The sequence below is a fragment of the Gadus morhua genome, chromosome 17 (genome assembly GCF_902167405.1).
Source record: "Gadus morhua chromosome 17, gadMor3.0, whole genome shotgun sequence".
Taxonomy (NCBI): Eukaryota; Metazoa; Chordata; class Actinopteri; order Gadiformes; family Gadidae; genus Gadus; species Gadus morhua.
The window spans coordinates 19,667,373-19,688,434 of record NC_044064.1 but is presented as its reverse complement, the minus strand read 5'-3'; the positions used below and the strand labels follow the sequence as shown (position 1 = coordinate 19,688,434).

The following is a 21,062-nucleotide window of genomic DNA, read 5'->3' as shown; positions in this document are numbered from 1 at the left end:
CTGTCATTTCCCTTCTAACCAAGTACTCCTGCTGACTTGAGTACGGACTGTCTGAAAGAAGAGCTATCTGGTTAAAGTGCTTTCTAGAAAGTGGAAGTATTTAGGAGATTAGATATTATCCATTTCACCTTGTCTTACGATCATAACATCCAAATCGTTTTCTTCTTGAAAGCCATATTTTGCTATATTTTTTTTGCCAACACAACTTTTAAGGGGGCCAAAGTGAGAGGACAGCTCCCCCCATGTCCCCTTTCCAGAACCCAGGAGATTACATACACTCAGAGATGAGTTTAAGGGTTGAAAGGAGATTATTCAGGGGGGACTGAGAGGGAGGGGACCCAAGAATTTAAATCATATGTGATTTATCATTGGGGAATGAAATACGGCTACTTTCTATCAAAATTTGAAGACATCATTGTAGAGGGGATTTAACGCAGAGGGTTTTTTGTGTGTGTTTTATTTTTTTTTATGTTGCCTGGTATTGTCATTAGTATGCTCGGCTAGCTCAGTCGGTAGAGCGTGAGACTCTTAATCTCAGGGTCGTGGGTTCGAGCCCCACGGTTGGTGCTATATACTTTAAACCTAGCCCATCTGATGGAACAAAAAAGTAAAATGAGTAGTTCTTGGTTCTGTTCGATCATAGAGCCACACTAAATGTCAGCCGGTCAGCAGGTTGCGTGTTTGAGCCACAACATTGTGCATTGCTATGGAGTCAGCTAGAAAGTTTGAAAATAAGTTGCAACTAAGGATTGTCGCGGCAAACAATAAAGGCTTGATAATTTCAAAGGGCCAATAAGCAATATAACATGACTTTGAAAGCATGGCTATTCTCCTTAGATGGTATTCTAGCATACCAAGGTATAATACAATCTCATTGCCATTGACTGTTTCAATGGTTGAGTGAGATTCATTTGTTGCGAACTTTGCCATAGCTGACATGCAGACATGTTCGAATTTTTACAACACATGTGAATATGTTTTTTGGTCTCTGTGGCGCAATTGGTTAGCGCGTTCGACTGTTAATCGAAAGGTTGGTGGTTCAAGCCCACCCAGGGATGAGCTGATTTTAACTGACCACCAGGATGTCCATTAGCCCAAACCACTAACCTTTGTTAGGCGAAAACATCGACTTTGTTTCCAAGAGTAGAAGCAGTTCATCAAGATAGAACTACTCTGTCATTTCCCTTCTAACCATGTACTCCTGCTGACTTGAGTACGGACTGTCTGAAAGAAGAGCTATCTGGTTAAAGTGCTTTCTAGAAAGTGGAAGTATTTAGGAGATCAGATATTATCCATTTCACCTTGTCTTACGATCACAACATCCAAATCGTTTTTTTCTTGAAAGCCATATTTTGCTATATTTTTTTTTGCCAACACAACATTTAAGGGGGCCAAAGTGAGAGGACAGCTCCCCCCATGTCCCCTTTCCAGAACCCAGGAGATTACATACACTCAGAGATGAGTTTAAGGGTTGAAAGGAGATTATTCAGGGGGGACTGAGAGGGAGGGGACCCAAGAATTTAAATCATATGTGATTTATCATTGGGGAATGAAATACGGCTACTTTCTATCAAAATTTGAAGACATCCTTGTAGAGGAGATTTAACGCAGAGGGTTTTTTGTGTGTGTTTGTTTTTTTTTAATGTTGTCTGGTATTGTCATTAATATGCCCGGCTAGCTCAGTCGGTAGAGCATGAGACTCTTAATCTCAGGGTCGTGGGTTCGAGCCCCACGTTGGGCGCTATATACTTTTAACCTAGCCCATCTGATGGAACAAAAAAGTAAAATGAGTAGTTCTTGGTTCTGTTCGATCATAGAGCCACACTAAATGTCAGCCTGTCAGCAGGTTGCGTGTTTGAGCCACAACATTTTGCATTGCTATGGAGTCAGCTAGAAAGTTTGAAAATAAGTTGCAACTAAGGATTGTGGCGGCAAACCATAAAAGTCTTGATAATTTCAAAGGGCCAATAAGCAATATAACATGACTTTGAAAGCATGGCTATTCTCCTTAGATGGTATTCTAGCATACCAGGGTATAATACAATCTCATTGCCATTGACTGTTTCAATGGTTGAGTGAGATTCATTTGTTGCGAACTTTGCCATAGCTGACATGCAGACGTCTTCCCATTTTTACAACACATGTGAATATGTTCATTGGTCTCTGTGGCGCAATTGGTTAGCGCGTTCGACTGTTAATCGAAAGGTTGGTGGTTCAAGCCCACCCAGGGACGAGCTGAATTTAACTGACCACCAGGATGTCCATTAGCCCAAACCAGTAACCTTTGTTATGCGAAAACATCGACTTTGTTTCCAAGAGTAGAAGCAGTTCATCAAGATAGAACTACTCTGTCATTTCCCTTCTAACCAAGTACTCCTGCTGACTTGAGTACGGACTGTCTGAAAGAAAAGCTATCTGGTTAAAGTGCTTTCTAGAGAGTGGAAGTATTTAGGAGATTAGATATTATCCATTTCACCTTGTCTTACGATCATAACATCCAAATCGTTTTTTTCTTGAAAGCCATATTTTGCTATATTTTTTTTGCCAACACAACATTTAAGGGGGCCAAAGTGAGAGGGCAGCTCCCCCCATGTCCCCTTTCCAGAACCCAGGAGATTACATACACTCAGAGATGAGTTTAAGGGTTGAAAGGAGATTATTCAGGGGGGACTGAGAGGGAGGGGACCCAAGAATTTAAATCATATGTGATTTATCATTGGGGAATGAAATACGGCTACTTTCTATCAAAATTTGAAGACATCATTGTAGAGGAGATTTAACGCAGAGGGTTTTTTGTGTGTGTTTTTTTTTTTTTAATGTTGTCTGGTATTGTCATTACTATGACCGGCTAGCTCAGTCGGTAGAGCATGAGACTCTTAATCTCAGGGTCGTGGGTTCGAGCCCCACGTTGGGCGCTATATACTTTTAACCTAGCCCATCTGATGGAACAAAAAAGTAAAATGAGTAGTTCTTGGTTCTGTTCGATCATAGAGCCACACTAAATGTCAGCCGGTCAGCAGGTTGCGTGTTTGAGCCACAACATTTTGCATTGCTATGGAGTCAGCTAGAAAGTTTGAAAATAAGTTGCAACTAAGGATTGTGGCGGCAAACCATAAAAGTCTTGATAATTTCAAAGGGCCAATAAGCAATATAACATGACTTTGAAAGCATGGCTATTCTCCTTAGATGGTATTCTAGCATACCAGGGTATAATACAATCTCATTGCCATTGACTGTTTCAATGGTTGAGTGAGATTCATTTGTTGCGAACTTTGCCATAGCTGACATGCAGACGTGTTCCCATCTTTACAACACATGTGAATATGTTCATTGGTCTCTGTGGCGCAATTGGTTAGCGCGTTCGACTGTTAATCGAAAGGTTGGTGGTTCAAGCCCACCCAGGGACGAGCTGATTTTAACTGACCACCAGGATGTCCATTAGCCCAAACCAGTAACCTTTGTTAGGCGAAAACATCGACTTTGTTTCCAAGAGTAGAAGCAGTTCATCAAGATAGAACTACTCTGTCATTTCCCTTCTAACCAAGTACTCCTGCTGACTTGAGTACGGACTGTCTGAAAGAAGAGCTATCTGGTTAAAGTGCTTTCTAGAAAGTGGAAGTATTTAGGAGATTAGATATTATCCATTTCACCTTGTCTTACGATCATAACATCCAAATCGTTTTCTTCTTGAAAGCCATATTTTGCTATATTTTTTTTGCCAACACAACTTTTAAGGGGGCCAAAGTGAGAGGACAGCTCCCCCCATGTCCCCTTTCCAGAACCCAGGAGATTACATACACTCAGAGATGAGTTTAAGGGTTGAAAGGAGATTATTCAGGGGGGACTGAGAGGGAGGGGACCCAAGAATTTAAATCATATGTGATTTATCATTGGGGAATGAAATACGGCTACTTTCTATCAAAATTTGAAGACATCATTGTAGAGGGGATTTAACGCAGAGGGTTTTTTGTGTGTGTTTTATTTTTTTTTATGTTGCCTGGTATTGTCATTAGTATGCTCGGCTAGCTCAGTCGGTAGAGCGTGAGACTCTTAATCTCAGGGTCGTGGGTTCGAGCCCCACGGTTGGTGCTATATACTTTAAACCTAGCCCATCTGATGGAACAAAAAAGTAAAATGAGTAGTTCTTGGTTCTGTTCGATCATAGAGCCACACTAAATGTCAGCCGGTCAGCAGGTTGCGTGTTTGAGCCACAACATTGTGCATTGCTATGGAGTCAGCTAGAAAGTTTGAAAATAAGTTGCAACTAAGGATTGTCGCGGCAAACAATAAAGGCTTGATAATTTCAAAGGGCCAATAAGCAATATAACATGACTTTGAAAGCATGGCTATTCTCCTTAGATGGTATTCTAGCATACCAAGGTATAATACAATCTCATTGCCATTGACTGTTTCAATGGTTGAGTGAGATTCATTTGTTGCGAACTTTGCCATAGCTGACATGCAGACATGTTCGCATTTTTACAACACATGTGAATATGTTCATTGGTCTCTGTGGCGCAATTGGTTAGCGCGTTCGACTGTTAATCGAAAGGTTGGTGGTTCAAGCCCACCCAGGGATGAGCTGATTTTAACTGACCACCAGGATGTCCATTAGCCCAAACCACTAACCTTTGTTAGGCGAAAACATCGACTTTGTTTCCAAGAGTAGAAGCAGTTCATCAAGATAGAACTACTCTGTCATTTCCCTTCTAACCATGTACTCCTGCTGACTTGAGTACGGACTGTCTGAAAGAAGAGCTATCTGGTTAAAGTGCTTTCTAGAAAGTGGAAGTATTTAGGAGATCAGATATTATCCATTTCACCTTGTCTTACGATCATAACATCCAAATCGTTTTTTTCTTGAAAGCCATATTTTGCTATATTTTTTTTTGCCAACACAACATTTAAGGGGGCCAAAGTGAGAGGACAGCTCCCCCCATGTCCCCTTTCCAGAACCCAGGAGATTACATACACTCAGAGATGAGTTTAAGGGTTGAAAGGAGATTATTCAGGGGGGACTGAGAGGGAGGGGACCCAAGAATTTAAATCATATGTGATTTATCATTGGGGAATGAAATACGGCTACTTTCTATCAAAATTTGAAGACATCATTGTAGAGGAGATTTAACGCAGAGGGTTTTTTGTGTGTGTTTGTTTTTTTTTAATGTTGTCTGGTATTGTCATTAATATGCCCGGCTAGTTCAGTCGGTAGAGCATGAGACTCTTAATCTCAGGGTCGTGGGTTCGAGCCCCACGGTGGGCGCTATATACTTTTAACCTAGCCCATCTGATGGAACAAAAAAGTAAAATGAGTAGTTCTTGGTTCTGTTCGATCATAGAGCCACACTAAATGTCAGCCGGTCAGCAGGTTGCGTGTTTGAGCCACAACATTTTGCATTGCTATGGAGTCAGCTAGAAAGTTTGAAAATAAATTGCAACTAAGGATTGTGGCGGCAAACCATAAAAGTCTTGATAATTTCAAAGGGCCAATAAGCAATATAACATGACTTTGAAAGCATGGCTATTCTCCTTAGATGGTATTCTAGCATACCAGGGTATAATACAATCTCATTGCCATTGACTGTTTCAATGGTTGAGTGAGATTCATTTGTTGCGAACTTTGCCATAGCTGACATGCAGACGTGTTCCCATTTTTACAACACATGTGAATATGTTCATTGGTCACTGTGGCGCAATTGGTTAGCGTGTTCGACTGTTAATTGAAAGGTTGGTGGTTCAAGCCCACCCAGGGACGAGCTGAATTTAACTGACCACCAGGATGTCCATTAGCCCAAACCAGTAACCTTTGTTATGCGAAAACATCGACTTTGTTTCCAAGAGTAGAAGCAGTTCATCAAGATAGAACTACTCTGTCATTTCCCTTCTAACCAAGTACTCCTGCTGACTTGAGAACGGACTGTCTGAAAGAAAAGCTATCTGGTTAAAGTGCTTTCTAGAGAGTGGAAGTATTTAGGAGATTAGATATTATCCATTTCACCTTGTCTTACGATCATAACATCCAAATCGTTTTTTTCTTGAAAGCCATATTTTGCTATATTTTTTTTGCCAACACAACATTTATGGGGGCCAAAGTGAGAGGGCAGCTCCCCCCATGTCCCCTTTCCAGAACCCAGGAGATTACATACACTCAGAGATGAGTTTAAGGGTTGAAAGGAGATTATTCAGGGGGGACTGAGAGGGAGGGGACCCAAGAATTTAAATCATATGTGATTTATCATTGGGGAATGAAATACGGCTACTTTCTATCAAAATTTGAAGACATCATTGTAGAGGAGATTTAACGCAGAGGGTTTTTTGTGTGTGTTTTTTTTTTTTTAATGTTGTCTGGTATTGTCATTACTATGACCGGCTAGCTCAGTCGGTAGAGCATGAGACTCTTAATCTCAGGGTCGTGGGTTCGAGCCCCACGTTGGGCGCTATATACTTTTAACCTAGCCCATCTGATGGAACAAAAAAGTAAAGTGAGTAGTTCTTGGTTCTGTTCGATCATAGAGCCACACTAAATGTCAGCCGGTCAGCAGGTTGCGTGTTTGAGCCACAACATTTTGCATTGCTATGGAGTCAGCTAGAAAGTTTGAAAATAAGTTGCAACTAAGGATTGTGGCGGCAAACCATAAAAGTCTTGATAATTTCAAAGGGCCAATAAGCAATATAACATGACTTTGAAAGCATGGCTATTCTCCTTAGATGGTATTCTAGCATACCAGGGTATAATACAATCTCATTGCCATTGACTGTTTCAATGGTTGAGTGAGATTCATTTGTTGCGAACTTTGCCATAGCTGACATGCAGACGTGTTCCCATCTTTACAACACATGTGAATATGTTCATTAGTCTCTGTGGCGCAATTGGTTAGCGCGTTCGACTGTTAATCGAAAGGTTGGTGGTTCAAGCCCACCCAGGGACGAGCTGATTTTAACTGACCACCAGGATGTCCATTAGCCCAAACCAGTAACCTTTGTTAGGCGAAAACATCGACTTTGTTTCCAAGAGTAGAAGCAGTTCATCAAGATAGAACTACTCTGTCATTTCCCTTCTAACCAAGTACTCCTGCTGACTTGAGTACGGACTGTCTGAAAGAAGAGCTATCTGGTTAAAGTGCTTTCTAGAAAGTGGAAGTATTTAGGAGATTAGATATTATCCATTTCACCTTGTCTTACGATCATAACATCCAAATCGTTTTCTTCTTGAAAGCCATATTTTGCTATATTTTTTTTGCCAACACAACATTTAAGGGGGCCAAAGTGAGAGGACAGCTCCCCCCATGTCCCCTTTCCAGAACCCAGGAGATTACATACACTCAGAGATGAGTTTAAGGGTTGAAAGGAGATTATTCAGGGGGGACTGAGAGGGAGGGGACCCAAGAATTTAAATCATATGTGATTTATCATTGGGGAATGAAATACGGCTACTTTCTATCAAAATTTGAAGACATCATTGTAGAGGGGATTTAACGCAGAGGGTTTTTTGTGTGTGTTTTATTTTTTTTTATGTTGCCTGGTATTGTCATTAGTATTCCCGGCTAGCTCAGTCGGTAGAGCGTGAGACTCTTAATCTCAGGGTCGTGGGTTCGAGCCCCACGGTTGGTGCTATATACTTTTAACCTAGCCCATCTGATGGAACAAAAAAGTAAAATGAGTAGTTCTTGGTCCTGTTCGATCATAGAGCCACACTAAATGTCAGCCGGTCAGCAGGTTGCGTGTTTGAGCCACAACATTTTGCATTGCTATGGAGTCAGCTAGAAAGTTTGAAAATAAATTGCAACTAAGGATTGTGGCGGCAAACCATAAAAGTCTTGATAATTTCAAAGGGCCAATAAGCAATATAACATGACATTGAAAGCATGGCTATTCTCCTTAGATGGTATTCTAGCATACCAGGGTATAATACAATCTCATTGCCATTGACTGTTTCAATGGTTGAGTGAGATTCATTTGTTGCGAACTTTGCCATAGCTGACATGCAGACATGTTCGCATTTTTACAACACATGTGAATATGTTCATTGGTCTCTGTGGCGCAATTGGTTAGCGCGTTCGACTGTTAATCGAAAGGTTGGTGGTTCAAGCCCACCCAGGGACGAGCTGATTTTAACTGACCACCAGGATGTCCATTAGCCCAAACCAGTAACCTTTGTGAGGCGAAAACATCGACTTTGTTTCCAAGAGTAGAAGCAGTTCATCAAGATAGAACTACTGTCATTTCCCTTCTAACCATGTACTCCTGCTGACTTGAGTACGGACTGTCTGAAAGAAAAGCTATCTGGTTAAAGTGCTTGCTAGAGAGTGGAAGTATTTAGGAGATTAGATATTATCCATTTCACCTTGTCTTACGATCATAACATCCAAATCGTTTTTTTCTTGAAAGCCATATTTTGCTATATTTTTTTTGCCAACACAACATTTAAGGGGGCCAAAGTGAGAGGACAGCTCCCCCCATGTCCCCTTTCCAGAACCCAGGAGATTACATACACTCAGAGATGAGTTTAAGGGTTGAAAGGAGATTATTCAGGGGGGACTGAGAGGGAGGGGACCCAAGAATTTAAATCATATGTGATTTATCATTGGGGAATGAAATACGGCTACTTTCTATCAAAATTTGAAGACATCATTGTGGAGGAGATTTAACGCAGAGGGTTTTTTGTGTGTGTTTTTTTTTTTTTAATGTTGTCTGGTATTGCCATTAATATGCCCGGCTAGCTCAGTCGGTAGAGCGTGAGACTCTTAATCGCAGGGTCGTGGGTTCGAGCCCCACGTTTGGTGCTATATACTTTTAACCTAGCCCATCTGATGGAACAAAAAAGTAAAATGAGTAGTTCTTGGTTCTGTTCGATCATAGAGCCACACTAAATGTCAGCCGGTCAGCAGGTTGCGTGTTTGAGCCACAACATTGTGCATTGCTATGGAGTCAGCTAGAAAGTTTGAAAATAAGTTGCAACTAAGGATTGTGGCGGCAAACAATAAAGGCTTGATAATTTCAAAGGGCCAATAAGCAATATAACATGACTTTGAAAGCATGGCTATTCTCCTTAGATGGTATTCTAGCATACCAGGGTATAATACAATCTCATTGCCATTGACTGTTTCAATGGTTGAGTGAGATTCATTTGTTGCGAACTTTGCCATAGCTGACATGCAGAAATGTTCGAATTTTTACAACACATATGAATATGTTCATTGGTCTCTGTGGCGCAATTGGTTAGCGCGTTCGACTGTTAATCGAAAGGTTGGTGGTTCAAGCCCACCCAGGGACGAGCTGATTTTAACTGACCACCAGGATGTCCATTAGCCCAAACCAGTAACCTTTGCTAGGCGAAAACATCGACTTTGTTTCCAAGAGTAGAAGCAGTTCATCAAGATAGAACTACTCTGTCATTTCCCTTCTAACCAAGTACTCCTGCTGACTTGAGTACGGACTGTCTGAAAGAAAAGCTATCTGGTTAAAGTGCTTTCTAGAGAGTGGAAGTATTTAGGAGATTAGATATTATCCATTTCACCTTGTCTTACGATCATAACATCCAAATCGTTTTTTTCTTGAAAGCCATATTTTGCTATATTTTTTTTGCCAACACAACATTTATGGGGGCCAAAGTGAGAGGGCAGCTCCCCCCATGTCCCCTTTCCAGAACCCAGGAGATTACATACACTCAGAGATGAGTTTAAGGGTTGAAAGGAGATTATTCAGGGGGGACTGAGAGGGAGGGGACCCAAGAATTTAAATCATATGTGATTTATCATTGGGGAATGAAATACGGCTACTTTCTATCAAAATTTGAAGACATCATTGTAGAGGAGATTTAACGCAGAGGGTTTTTTGTGTGTGTTTTTTTTTTTTTTTAATGTTGTCTGGTATTGTCATTACTATGACCGGCTAGCTCAGTCGGTAGAGCATGAGACTCTTAATCTCAGGGTCGTGGGTTCGAGCCCCACGTTGGGCGCTATATACTTTTAACCTAGCCCATCTGATGGAACAAAAAAGTAAAGTGAGTAGTTCTTGGTTCTGTTCGATCATAGAGCCACACTAAATGTCAGCCGGTCAGCAGGTTGCGTGTTTGAGCCACAACATTTTGCATTGCTATGGAGTCAGCTAGAAAGTTTGAAAATAAGTTGCAACTAAGGATTGTGGCGGCAAACCATAAAAGTCTTGATAATTTCAAAGGGCCAATAAGCAATATAACATGACTTTGAAAGCATGGCTATTCTCCTTAGATGGTATTCTAGCATACCAGGGTATAATACAATCTCATTGCCATTGACTGTTTCAATGGTTGAGTGAGATTCATTTGTTGCGAACTTTGCCATAGCTGACATGCAGACGTGTTCCCATCTTTACAACACATTTGAATATGTTCATTAGTCTCTGTGGCGCAATTGGTTAGCGCGTTCGACTGTTAATCGAAAGGTTGGTGGTTCAAGCCCACCCAGGGACGAGCTGATTTTAACTGACCACCAGGATGTCCATTAGCCCAAACCAGTAACCTTTGTTAGGCGAAAACATCGACTTTGTTTCCAAGAGTAGAAGCAGTTCATCAAGATAGAACTACTCTGTCATTTCCCTTCTAACCAAGTACTCCTGCTGACTTGAGTACGGACTGTCTGAAAGAAGAGCTATCTGGTTAAAGTGCTTTCTAGAAAGTGGAAGTATTTAGGAGATTAGATATTATCCATTTCACCTTGTCTTACGATCATAACATCCAAATCGTTTTCTTCTTGAAAGCCATATTTTGCTATATTTTTTTTGCCAACACAACATTTAAGGGGGCCAAAGTGAGAGGACAGCTCCCCCCATGTCCCCTTTCCAGAACCCAGGAGATTACATACACTCAGAGATGAGTTTAAGGGTTGAAAGGAGATTATTCAGGGGGGACTGAGAGGGAGGGGACCCAAGAATTTAAATCATATGTGATTTATCATTGGGGAATGAAATACGGCTACTTTCTATCAAAATTTGAAGACATCATTGTAGAGGGGATTTAACGCAGAGGGTTTTTTGTGTGTGTTTTATTTTTTTTTATGTTGCCTGGTATTGTCATTAGTATTCCCGGCTAGCTCAGTCGGTAGAGCGTGAGACTCTTAATCTCAGGGTCGTGGGTTCGAGCCCCACGGTTGGTGCTATATACTTTTAACCTAGCCCATCTGATGGAACAAAAAAGTAAAATGAGTAGTTCTTGGTCCTGTTCGATCATAGAGCCACACTAAATGTCAGCCGGTCAGCAGGTTGCGTGTTTGAGCCACAACATTTTGCATTGCTATGGAGTCAGCTAGAAAGTTTGAAAATAAATTGCAACTAAGGATTGTGGCGGCAAACCATAAAAGTCTTGATAATTTCAAAGGGCCAATAAGCAATATAACATGACATTGAAAGCATGGCTATTCTCCTTAGATGGTATTCTAGCATACCAGGGTATAATACAATCTCATTGCCATTGACTGTTTCAATGGTTGAGTGAGATTCATTTGTTGCGAACTTTGCCATAGCTGACATGCAGACATGTTCGCATTTTTACAACACATGTGAATATGTTCATTGGTCTCTGTGGCGCAATTGGTTAGCGCGTTCGACTGTTAATCGAAAGGTTGGTGGTTCAAGCCCACCCAGGGACGAGCTGATTTTAACTGACCACCAGGATGTCCATTAGCCCAAACCAGTAACCTTTGTGAGGCGAAAACATCGACTTTGTTTCCAAGAGTAGAAGCAGTTCATCAAGATAGAACTACTGTCATTTCCCTTCTAACCATGTACTCCTGCTGACTTGAGTACGGACTGTCTGAAAGAAAAGCTATCTGGTTAAAGTGCTTGCTAGAGAGTGGAAGTATTTAGGAGATTAGATATTATCCATTTCACCTTGTCTTACGATCATAACATCCAAATCGTTTTTTTCTTGAAAGCCATATTTTGCTATATTTTTTTTGCCAACACAACATTTAAGGGGGCCAAAGTGAGAGGACAGCTCCCCCCATGTCCCCTTTCCAGAACCCAGGAGATTACATACACTCAGAGATGAGTTTAAGGGTTGAAAGGAGATTATTCAGGGGGGACTGAGAGGGAGGGGACCCAAGAATTTAAATCATATGTGATTTATCATTGGGGAATGAAATACGGCTACTTTCTATCAAAATTTGAAGACATCATTGTGGAGGAGATTTAACGCAGAGGGTTTTTTGTGTGTGTTTTTTTTTTTTTAATGTTGTCTGGTATTGCCATTAATATGCCCGGCTAGCTCAGTCGGTAGAGCGTGAGACTCTTAATCGCAGGGTCGTGGGTTCGAGCCCCACGTTTGGTGCTATATACTTTTAACCTAGCCCATCTGATGGAACAAAAAAGTAAAATGAGTAGTTCTTGGTTCTGTTCGATCATAGAGCCACACTAAATGTCAGCCGGTCAGCAGGTTGCGTGTTTGAGCCACAACATTGTGCATTGCTATGGAGTCAGCTAGAAAGTTTGAAAATAAGTTGCAACTAAGGATTGTGGCGGCAAACAATAAAGGCTTGATAATTTCAAAGGGCCAATAAGCAATATAACATGACATTGAAAGCATGGCTATTCTCCTTAGATGGTATTCTAGCATACCAGGGTATAATACAATCTCATTGCCATTGACTGTTTCAATGGTTGAGTGAGATTCATTTGTTGCGAACTTTGCCATAGCTGACATGCAGACATGTTCGCATTTTTACAACACATGTGAATATGTTCATTGGTCTCTGTGGCGCAATTGGTTAGCGCGTTCGACTGTTAATCGAAAGGTTGGTGGTTCAAGCCCACCCAGGGACGAGCTGATTTTAACTGACCACCAGGATGTCCATTAGCCCAAACCAGTAACCTTTGTGAGGCGAAAACATCGACTTTGTTTCCAAGAGTAGAAGCAGTTCATCAAGATAGAACTACTGTCATTTCCCTTCTAACCATGTACTCCTGCTGACTTGAGTACGGACTGTCTGAAAGAAAAGCTATCTGGTTAAAGTGCTTGCTAGAGAGTGGAAGTATTTAGGAGATTAGATATTATCCATTTCACCTTGTCTTACGATCATAACATCCAAATCGTTTTTTTCTTGAAAGCCATATTTTGCTATATTTTTTTTGCCAACACAACATTTAAGGGGGCCAAAGTGAGAGGACAGCTCCCCCCATGTCCCCTTTCCAGAACCCAGGAGATTACATACACTCAGAGATGAGTTTAAGGGTTGAAAGGAGATTATTCAGGGGGGACTGAGAGGGAGGGGACCCAAGAATTTAAATCATATGTGATTTATCATTGGGGAATGAAATACGGCTACTTTCTATCAAAATTTGAAGACATCATTGTGGAGGAGATTTAACGCAGAGGGTTTTTTGTGTGTGTTTTTTTTTTTTTAATGTTGTCTGGTATTGCCATTAATATGCCCGGCTAGCTCAGTCGGTAGAGCGTGAGACTCTTAATCGCAGGGTCGTGGGTTCGAGCCCCACGTTTGGTGCTATATACTTTTAACCTAGCCCATCTGATGGAACAAAAAAGTAAAATGAGTAGTTCTTGGTTCTGTTCGATCATAGAGCCACACTAAATGTCAGCCGGTCAGCAGGTTGCGTGTTTGAGCCACAACATTGTGCATTGCTATGGAGTCAGCTAGAAAGTTTGAAAATAAGTTGCAACTAAGGATTGTGGCGGCAAACAATAAAGGCTTGATAATTTCAAAGGGCCAATAAGCAATATAACATGACTTTGAAAGCATGGCTATTCTCCTTAGATGGTATTCTAGCATACCAGGGTATAATACAATCTCATTGCCATTGACTGTTTCAATGGTTGAGTGAGATTCATTTGTTGCGAACTTTGCCATAGCTGACATGCAGAAATGTTCGAATTTTTACAACACATATGAATATGTTCATTGGTCTCTGTGGCGCAATTGGTTAGCGCGTTCGACTGTTAATCGAAAGGTTGGTGGTTCAAGCCCACCCAGGGACGAGCTGATTTTAACTGACCACCAGGATGTCCATTAGCCCAAACCAGTAACCTTTGCTAGGCGAAAACATCGACTTTGTTTCCAAGAGTAGAAGCAGTTCATCAAGATAGAACTACTCTGTCATTTCCCTTCTAACCAAGTACTCCTGCTGACTTGAGTACGGACTGTCTGAAAGAAAAGCTATCTGGTTAAAGTGCTTTCTAGAGAGTGGAAGTATTTAGGAGATTAGATATTATCCATTTCACCTTGTCTTACGATCATAACATCCAAATCGTTTTTTTCTTGAAAGCCATATTTTGCTATATTTTTTTTGCCAACACAACATTTATGGGGGCCAAAGTGAGAGGGCAGCTCCCCCCATGTCCCCTTTCCAGAACCCAGGAGATTACATACACTCAGAGATGAGTTTAAGGGTTGAAAGGAGATTATTCAGGGGGGACTGAGAGGGAGGGGACCCAAGAATTTAAATCATATGTGATTTATCATTGGGGAATGAAATACGGCTACTTTCTATCAAAATTTGAAGACATCATTGTAGAGGAGATTTAACGCAGAGGGTTTTTTGTGTGTGTTTTTTTTTTTTTTTAATGTTGTCTGGTATTGTCATTACTATGACCGGCTAGCTCAGTCGGTAGAGCATGAGACTCTTAATCTCAGGGTCGTGGGTTCGAGCCCCACGTTGGGCGCTATATACTTTTAACCTAGCCCATCTGATGGAACAAAAAAGTAAAGTGAGTAGTTCTTGGTTCTGTTCGATCATAGAGCCACACTAAATGTCAGCCGGTCAGCAGGTTGCGTGTTTGAGCCACAACATTTTGCATTGCTATGGAGTCAGCTAGAAAGTTTGAAAATAAGTTGCAACTAAGGATTGTGGCGGCAAACCATAAAAGTCTTGATAATTTCAAAGGGCCAATAAGCAATATAACATGACTTTGAAAGCATGGCTATTCTCCTTAGATGGTATTCTAGCATACCAGGGTATAATACAATCTCATTGCCATTGACTGTTTCAATGGTTGAGTGAGATTCATTTGTTGCGAACTTTGCCATAGCTGACATGCAGACGTGTTCCCATCTTTACAACACATTTGAATATGTTCATTAGTCTCTGTGGCGCAATTGGTTAGCGCGTTCGACTGTTAATCGAAAGGTTGGTGGTTCAAGCCCACCCAGGGACGAGCTGATTTTAACTGACCACCAGGATGTCCATTAGCCCAAACCAGTAACCTTTGTTAGGCGAAAACATCGACTTTGTTTCCAAGAGTAGAAGCAGTTCATCAAGATAGAACTACTCTGTCATTTCCCTTCTAACCAAGTACTCCTGCTGACTTGAGTACGGACTGTCTGAAAGAAGAGCTATCTGGTTAAAGTGCTTTCTAGAAAGTGGAAGTATTTAGGAGATTAGATATTATCCATTTCACCTTGTCTTACGATCATAACATCCAAATCGTTTTCTTCTTGAAAGCCATATTTTGCTATATTTTTTTTGCCAACACAACATTTAAGGGGGCCAAAGTGAGAGGACAGCTCCCCCCATGTCCCCTTTCCAGAACCCAGGAGATTACATACACTCAGAGATGAGTTTAAGGGTTGAAAGGAGATTATTCAGGGGGGACTGAGAGGGAGGGGACCCAAGAATTTAAATCATATGTGATTTATCATTGGGGAATGAAATACGGCTACTTTCTATCAAAATTTGAAGACATCATTGTAGAGGGGATTTAACGCAGAGGGTTTTTTGTGTGTGTTTTATTTTTTTTTATGTTGCCTGGTATTGTCATTAGTATTCCCGGCTAGCTCAGTCGGTAGAGCGTGAGACTCTTAATCTCAGGGTCGTGGGTTCGAGCCCCACGGTTGGTGCTATATACTTTTAACCTAGCCCATCTGATGGAACAAAAAAGTAAAATGAGTAGTTCTTGGTCCTGTTCGATCATAGAGCCACACTAAATGTCAGCCGGTCAGCAGGTTGCGTGTTTGAGCCACAACATTTTGCATTGCTATGGAGTCAGCTAGAAAGTTTGAAAATAAATTGCAACTAAGGATTGTGGCGGCAAACCATAAAAGTCTTGATAATTTCAAAGGGCCAATAAGCAATATAACATGACATTGAAAGCATGGCTATTCTCCTTAGATGGTATTCTAGCATACCAGGGTATAATACAATCTCATTGCCATTGACTGTTTCAATGGTTGAGTGAGATTCATTTGTTGCGAACTTTGCCATAGCTGACATGCAGACATGTTCGCATTTTTACAACACATGTGAATATGTTCATTGGTCTCTGTGGCGCAATTGGTTAGCGCGTTCGACTGTTAATCGAAAGGTTGGTGGTTCAAGCCCACCCAGGGACGAGCTGATTTTAACTGACCACCAGGATGTCCATTAGCCCAAACCAGTAACCTTTGTGAGGCGAAAACATCGACTTTGTTTCCAAGAGTAGAAGCAGTTCATCAAGATAGAACTACTGTCATTTCCCTTCTAACCATGTACTCCTGCTGACTTGAGTACGGACTGTCTGAAAGAAAAGCTATCTGGTTAAAGTGCTTGCTAGAGAGTGGAAGTATTTAGGAGATTAGATATTATCCATTTCACCTTGTCTTACGATCATAACATCCAAATCGTTTTTTTCTTGAAAGCCATATTTTGCTATATTTTTTTTGCCAACACAACATTTAAGGGGGCCAAAGTGAGAGGACAGCTCCCCCCATGTCCCCTTTCCAGAACCCAGGAGATTACATACACTCAGAGATGAGTTTAAGGGTTGAAAGGAGATTATTCAGGGGGGACTGAGAGGGAGGGGACCCAAGAATTTAAATCATATGTGATTTATCATTGGGGAATGAAATACGGCTACTTTCTATCAAAATTTGAAGACATCATTGTGGAGGAGATTTAACGCAGAGGGTTTTTTGTGTGTGTTTTTTTTTTTTTAATGTTGTCTGGTATTGCCATTAATATGCCCGGCTAGCTCAGTCGGTAGAGCGTGAGACTCTTAATCGCAGGGTCGTGGGTTCGAGCCCCACGTTTGGTGCTATATACTTTTAACCTAGCCCATCTGATGGAACAAAAAAGTAAAATGAGTAGTTCTTGGTTCTGTTCGATCATAGAGCCACACTAAATGTCAGCCGGTCAGCAGGTTGCGTGTTTGAGCCACAACATTGTGCATTGCTATGGAGTCAGCTAGAAAGTTTGAAAATAAGTTGCAACTAAGGATTGTGGCGGCAAACAATAAAGGCTTGATAATTTCAAAGGGCCAATAAGCAATATAACATGACTTTGAAAGCATGGCTATTCTCCTTAGATGGTATTCTAGCATACCAGGGTATAATACAATCTCATTGCCATTGACTGTTTCAATGGTTGAGTGAGATTCATTTGTTGCGAACTTTGCCATAGCTGACATGCAGAAATGTTCGAATTTTTACAACACATATGAATATGTTCATTGGTCTCTGTGGCGCAATTGGTTAGCGCGTTCGACTGTTAATCGAAAGGTTGGTGGTTCAAGCCCACCCAGGGACGAGCTGATTTTAACTGACCACCAGGATGTCCATTAGCCCAAACCAGTAACCTTTGCTAGGCGAAAACATCGACTTTGTTTCCAAGAGTAGAAGCAGTTCATCAAGATAGAACTACTCTGTAATTTCCCTTCTAACCATGTACTCCTGCTGACTTGAGTACGGACTGTCTGAAAGAAGAGCTATCTGGTTAAAGTGCTTTCTAGAAAGTGGAAGTATTTAGGAGATTAGATATTATCCATTTCACCTTGTCTTACGATCATAACATCCAAATCGTTTTTTTCTTGAAAGCCATATTTTGCTATATTTTTTTTGCCAACACAACATTTAAGGGGGCCAAAGTGAGAGGACAGCTCCCCCCATGTCCCCTTTCCAGAACCCAGGAGATTACATACACTCAGAGATGAGTTTAAGGGTTGAAAGGAGATTATTCAGGGGGGACTGAGAGGGAGGGGACCCAAGAATTTAAATCATATGTGATTTATCATTGGGGAATGAAATACGGCTACTTTCTATCAAAATGTGAAGACATCATTGTAGAGGAGATTTATCGCAGTGGGTGTTTTGTCTGTGTTTTTTTTTTTTTAATGGTGTCTGGTATTGTTATTAATATGCCCGGCTAGCTCAGTCGGTAGAGCATGAGACTCTTAATCTCAGGGTCGTGGGTTCGAGCCCCACGTTGGGCGCTATATACGTTTAACCAAGCCCATCTGATGGAACAAAAAAGTAAAATGAGTAGTTCTTGGTTCTGTTCGATCATAGAGCCACACTAAATGTCAGCCGGTCAGCAGGTTGCGTGTTTGAGCCACAAAACTTTGCATTGCTATGGAGTCAGCTAGAAAGTTTGAAAATAAGTTGCAACTAAGGATTGTGGCGGCAAACCATAAAAGTCTTGATAATTTCAAAGGGCCAATAAGCAATATAACATGACTTTGAAAGCATGGCTATTCTCCTTAGATGGTATTCTAGCATACCAGGGTATAATACAATCTCATTGCCATTGACTGTTTCGATGGTTGAGTGAGATTCATTTGTTGCGAACTTTGCCATAGCTGACATGCAGACATGTTCGCATTTTTACAACACATGTGAATATGTTCATTGGTCTCTGTGGCGCAATTGGTTAGCGCGTTCGACTGTTAATCGAAAGGTTGGTGGTTCAAGCCCACCCAGGGACGAGCTGATTTTAACTGACCACCAGGATGTCCATTAGCCCAAACCAGTAACCTTTGTTAGGCGAAAACATCGACTTTGTTTCCAAGAGTAGAAGCAGTTCATCAAGATAGAACTACTCTGTAATTTCCCTTCTAACCATGTACTCCTGCTGACTTGAGTACGGACTGTCTGAAAGAAGAGCTATCTGGTTAAAGTGCTTTCTAGAAAGTGGAAGTATTTAGGAGATTAGATATTATCCATTTCACCTTGTCTTACGATCATAACATCCAAATCGTTTTTTTCTTGAAAGCCATATTTTGCTATATTTTTTTTGCCAAGACAACATTTAAGGGGGCCAAAGTGACAGGACAGCTCCCCCCATGTCCCCTTTCCAGAACCCAGGAGATTACATACACTCAGAGATGAGTTTAAGGGTTGAAAGGAGATTATTCAGGGGGGACTGAGAGGGAGGGGACCCAAGAATTTAAATCATATGTGATTTATCATTGGGGAATGAAATACGGCTACTTTCTATCAAAATGTGAAGACATCATTGTAGAGGAGATTTATCGCAGTGGGTGTTTTGTCTGTGTTTTTTTTTTTTTAATGGTGTCTGGTGTTGTTATTAATATGCCCGGCTAGCTCAGTCGGTAGAGCATGAGACTCTTAATCTCAGGGTCGTGGGTTCGAGCCCCACGTTGGGCGCTATATACTATTAACCTAGCCCATCTGATGGAACAAAAAAGTAAAATGAGTAGTTCTTGGTTCTGTTCGATCATAGAGCCACAATAAATGTCAGCCGGTCAGCAGGTTGCGTGTTTGAGCCACAACATTTTGCATTGCTATGGAGTCAGCTAGAAAGTTTGAAAATAAGTTGCAACTAAGGATTGTGGCGGCAAACCATAAAAGTCTTGATTATTTCAAAGGGCCAATAAGCAATATAACATGACTTTGAAAGCATGGCTATTCTCCTTAGATGGTATTCTAGCATACCAGGGTATAATACAATCTCATTGCCATTGACTGTTTCAATGGTTGAGTGAGATTCATTTGTTGCGAACTTTGCCATAGCTGACATGCAGACATGTTCGCATTTTTACAACACATGTGAATATGTTCATTGGTCTCTGTGGCGCAATTGGTTAGCGCGTTCGACTGTTAATCGAAAGGTTGGTGGTTCAAGCCCACCCAGGGACGAGCTGATTTTAACTGACCACCAGGATGTCCATTAGCCCAAACCAGTAACCTTTGTCAGGCGAAAACATCGACTTTGTTTCCAAGAGTAGAAGCAGTTCATCAAGATAGAACTACTCTGTAATTTCCCTTCTAACCATGTACTCCTGCTGACTTGAGTACGGACTGTCTGAAAGAAGAGCTATCTGGTTAAAGTGCTTTCTAGAAAGTGGAAGTATTTAGGAGATTAGATATTATCCATTTCACCTTGTCTTACGATCATAACATCCAAATCGTTTTTTTCTTGAAAGCCATATTTTGCTATATTTTTTTTGCCAACACAACATTTAAGGGGGCCAAAGTGAGAGGACAGCTCCCCCCATGTCCCCTTTCCAGAACCCAGGAGATTACATACACTCAGAGATGAGTTTAAGGGTTGAAAGGAGATTATTCAGGGGGGACTGAGAGGGAGGGGACCCAAGAATTTAAATCATATGTGATTTATCATTGGGGAATGAAATACGGCTACTTTCTATCAAAATGTGAAGACATCATTGTAGAGGAGATTTATCGCAGTGGGTGTTTTGTCTGTGTTTTTTTTTTTTTAATGGTGTCTGGTGTTGTTATTAATATGCCCGGCTAGCTCAGTCGGTAGAGCATGAGACTCTTAATCTCAGGGTCGTGGGTTCGAGCCCCACGTTGGGCGCTATATACTTTTAACCTAGCCCATCTGATGGAACAAAAAAGTAAAATGAGTAGTTCTTGGTTCTGTTCGATCATAGAGCCACACTAAATGTCAGCCGGTCAGCAGGTTGCGTGTTTGAGCCACAAAATTTTGCATTGCTATGGAGTCAGCTAGAAAGTTTGAAAATAAGTTGCAACTAAGGATTGTGGCGGCAAACCATAAAAGTCTTGATAATTTCAAAGGGCCAATAAGCAATATAACATGACTTTGAAAGCATGGCTATTCTCCTTAGATGGTATTCTAGCATACCAGGGTATAATACAATCTCATTGCCATTGACTGTTTCAATGGTTGAGTGAGATTCATTTGTTGCGAACTTTGCCATAGCTGACATGCAGACATGTTCGCATTTTTACAACACATGTGAATATGTTCATTGGTCTCTGTGGCGCAATTGGTTAGCGCGTTCGACTGTTAATCGAAAGGTTGGTGGTTCAAGCCCACCCAGGGACGAGCTGATTTTAACTGACCACCAGGATGTCCATTAGCCCAAACCAGTAACCTTT

General features: G+C 41.2%; 27 non-coding genes across 27 annotated transcripts; all 27 read left to right on the top strand.

Moving 5' to 3' along the window:
• The first annotated feature begins 984 nt into the window (after positions 1–984).
• Positions 985–1,058, top strand: trnan-guu (transfer RNA asparagine (anticodon GUU)). Its single transcript has one exon. It is a non-coding gene; the product is annotated as a tRNA-Asn (tRNA).
• A 610-nt stretch (positions 1,059–1,668) lies between these two features.
• Positions 1,669–1,741, top strand: trnak-cuu (transfer RNA lysine (anticodon CUU)). Its single transcript has one exon. It is a non-coding gene; the product is annotated as a tRNA-Lys (tRNA).
• Positions 1,742–2,159: 418 nt separating this feature from the next.
• On the top strand, positions 2,160–2,233 carry trnan-guu (transfer RNA asparagine (anticodon GUU)). Its single transcript has one exon. It is a non-coding gene; the product is annotated as a tRNA-Asn (tRNA).
• A 609-nt stretch (positions 2,234–2,842) lies between these two features.
• trnak-cuu (transfer RNA lysine (anticodon CUU)) lies at positions 2,843–2,915 on the top strand. The gene has a single exon. It is a non-coding gene; the product is annotated as a tRNA-Lys (tRNA).
• A 418-nt stretch (positions 2,916–3,333) lies between these two features.
• On the top strand, positions 3,334–3,407 carry trnan-guu (transfer RNA asparagine (anticodon GUU)). Its single transcript has one exon. It is a non-coding gene; the product is annotated as a tRNA-Asn (tRNA).
• A 1,099-nt stretch (positions 3,408–4,506) lies between these two features.
• Positions 4,507–4,580, top strand: trnan-guu (transfer RNA asparagine (anticodon GUU)). Its single transcript has one exon. It is a non-coding gene; the product is annotated as a tRNA-Asn (tRNA).
• A 610-nt stretch (positions 4,581–5,190) lies between these two features.
• On the top strand, positions 5,191–5,263 carry trnak-cuu (transfer RNA lysine (anticodon CUU)). Its single transcript has one exon. It is a non-coding gene; the product is annotated as a tRNA-Lys (tRNA).
• A 418-nt stretch (positions 5,264–5,681) lies between these two features.
• Positions 5,682–5,755, top strand: trnan-guu (transfer RNA asparagine (anticodon GUU)). The gene has a single exon. It is a non-coding gene; the product is annotated as a tRNA-Asn (tRNA).
• Positions 5,756–6,364: 609 nt separating this feature from the next.
• Positions 6,365–6,437, top strand: trnak-cuu (transfer RNA lysine (anticodon CUU)). The gene has a single exon. It is a non-coding gene; the product is annotated as a tRNA-Lys (tRNA).
• A 418-nt stretch (positions 6,438–6,855) lies between these two features.
• On the top strand, positions 6,856–6,929 carry trnan-guu (transfer RNA asparagine (anticodon GUU)). The gene has a single exon. It is a non-coding gene; the product is annotated as a tRNA-Asn (tRNA).
• A 1,100-nt stretch (positions 6,930–8,029) lies between these two features.
• Positions 8,030–8,103, top strand: trnan-guu (transfer RNA asparagine (anticodon GUU)). The gene has a single exon. It is a non-coding gene; the product is annotated as a tRNA-Asn (tRNA).
• A 1,097-nt stretch (positions 8,104–9,200) lies between these two features.
• Positions 9,201–9,274, top strand: trnan-guu (transfer RNA asparagine (anticodon GUU)). Its single transcript has one exon. It is a non-coding gene; the product is annotated as a tRNA-Asn (tRNA).
• A 611-nt stretch (positions 9,275–9,885) lies between these two features.
• On the top strand, positions 9,886–9,958 carry trnak-cuu (transfer RNA lysine (anticodon CUU)). The gene has a single exon. It is a non-coding gene; the product is annotated as a tRNA-Lys (tRNA).
• Positions 9,959–10,376: 418 nt separating this feature from the next.
• On the top strand, positions 10,377–10,450 carry trnan-guu (transfer RNA asparagine (anticodon GUU)). The gene has a single exon. It is a non-coding gene; the product is annotated as a tRNA-Asn (tRNA).
• A 1,100-nt stretch (positions 10,451–11,550) lies between these two features.
• Positions 11,551–11,624, top strand: trnan-guu (transfer RNA asparagine (anticodon GUU)). Its single transcript has one exon. It is a non-coding gene; the product is annotated as a tRNA-Asn (tRNA).
• Positions 11,625–12,721: 1,097 nt separating this feature from the next.
• trnan-guu (transfer RNA asparagine (anticodon GUU)) lies at positions 12,722–12,795 on the top strand. The gene has a single exon. It is a non-coding gene; the product is annotated as a tRNA-Asn (tRNA).
• Positions 12,796–13,892: 1,097 nt separating this feature from the next.
• trnan-guu (transfer RNA asparagine (anticodon GUU)) lies at positions 13,893–13,966 on the top strand. Its single transcript has one exon. It is a non-coding gene; the product is annotated as a tRNA-Asn (tRNA).
• Positions 13,967–14,577: 611 nt separating this feature from the next.
• On the top strand, positions 14,578–14,650 carry trnak-cuu (transfer RNA lysine (anticodon CUU)). Its single transcript has one exon. It is a non-coding gene; the product is annotated as a tRNA-Lys (tRNA).
• A 418-nt stretch (positions 14,651–15,068) lies between these two features.
• On the top strand, positions 15,069–15,142 carry trnan-guu (transfer RNA asparagine (anticodon GUU)). Its single transcript has one exon. It is a non-coding gene; the product is annotated as a tRNA-Asn (tRNA).
• A 1,100-nt stretch (positions 15,143–16,242) lies between these two features.
• trnan-guu (transfer RNA asparagine (anticodon GUU)) lies at positions 16,243–16,316 on the top strand. Its single transcript has one exon. It is a non-coding gene; the product is annotated as a tRNA-Asn (tRNA).
• A 1,097-nt stretch (positions 16,317–17,413) lies between these two features.
• On the top strand, positions 17,414–17,487 carry trnan-guu (transfer RNA asparagine (anticodon GUU)). The gene has a single exon. It is a non-coding gene; the product is annotated as a tRNA-Asn (tRNA).
• Positions 17,488–18,096: 609 nt separating this feature from the next.
• On the top strand, positions 18,097–18,169 carry trnak-cuu (transfer RNA lysine (anticodon CUU)). The gene has a single exon. It is a non-coding gene; the product is annotated as a tRNA-Lys (tRNA).
• A 418-nt stretch (positions 18,170–18,587) lies between these two features.
• On the top strand, positions 18,588–18,661 carry trnan-guu (transfer RNA asparagine (anticodon GUU)). The gene has a single exon. It is a non-coding gene; the product is annotated as a tRNA-Asn (tRNA).
• A 609-nt stretch (positions 18,662–19,270) lies between these two features.
• trnak-cuu (transfer RNA lysine (anticodon CUU)) lies at positions 19,271–19,343 on the top strand. The gene has a single exon. It is a non-coding gene; the product is annotated as a tRNA-Lys (tRNA).
• Positions 19,344–19,761: 418 nt separating this feature from the next.
• Positions 19,762–19,835, top strand: trnan-guu (transfer RNA asparagine (anticodon GUU)). Its single transcript has one exon. It is a non-coding gene; the product is annotated as a tRNA-Asn (tRNA).
• Positions 19,836–20,444: 609 nt separating this feature from the next.
• Positions 20,445–20,517, top strand: trnak-cuu (transfer RNA lysine (anticodon CUU)). Its single transcript has one exon. It is a non-coding gene; the product is annotated as a tRNA-Lys (tRNA).
• A 418-nt stretch (positions 20,518–20,935) lies between these two features.
• trnan-guu (transfer RNA asparagine (anticodon GUU)) lies at positions 20,936–21,009 on the top strand. The gene has a single exon. It is a non-coding gene; the product is annotated as a tRNA-Asn (tRNA).
• The last annotated feature ends 53 nt before the right edge of the window (positions 21,010–21,062 follow it).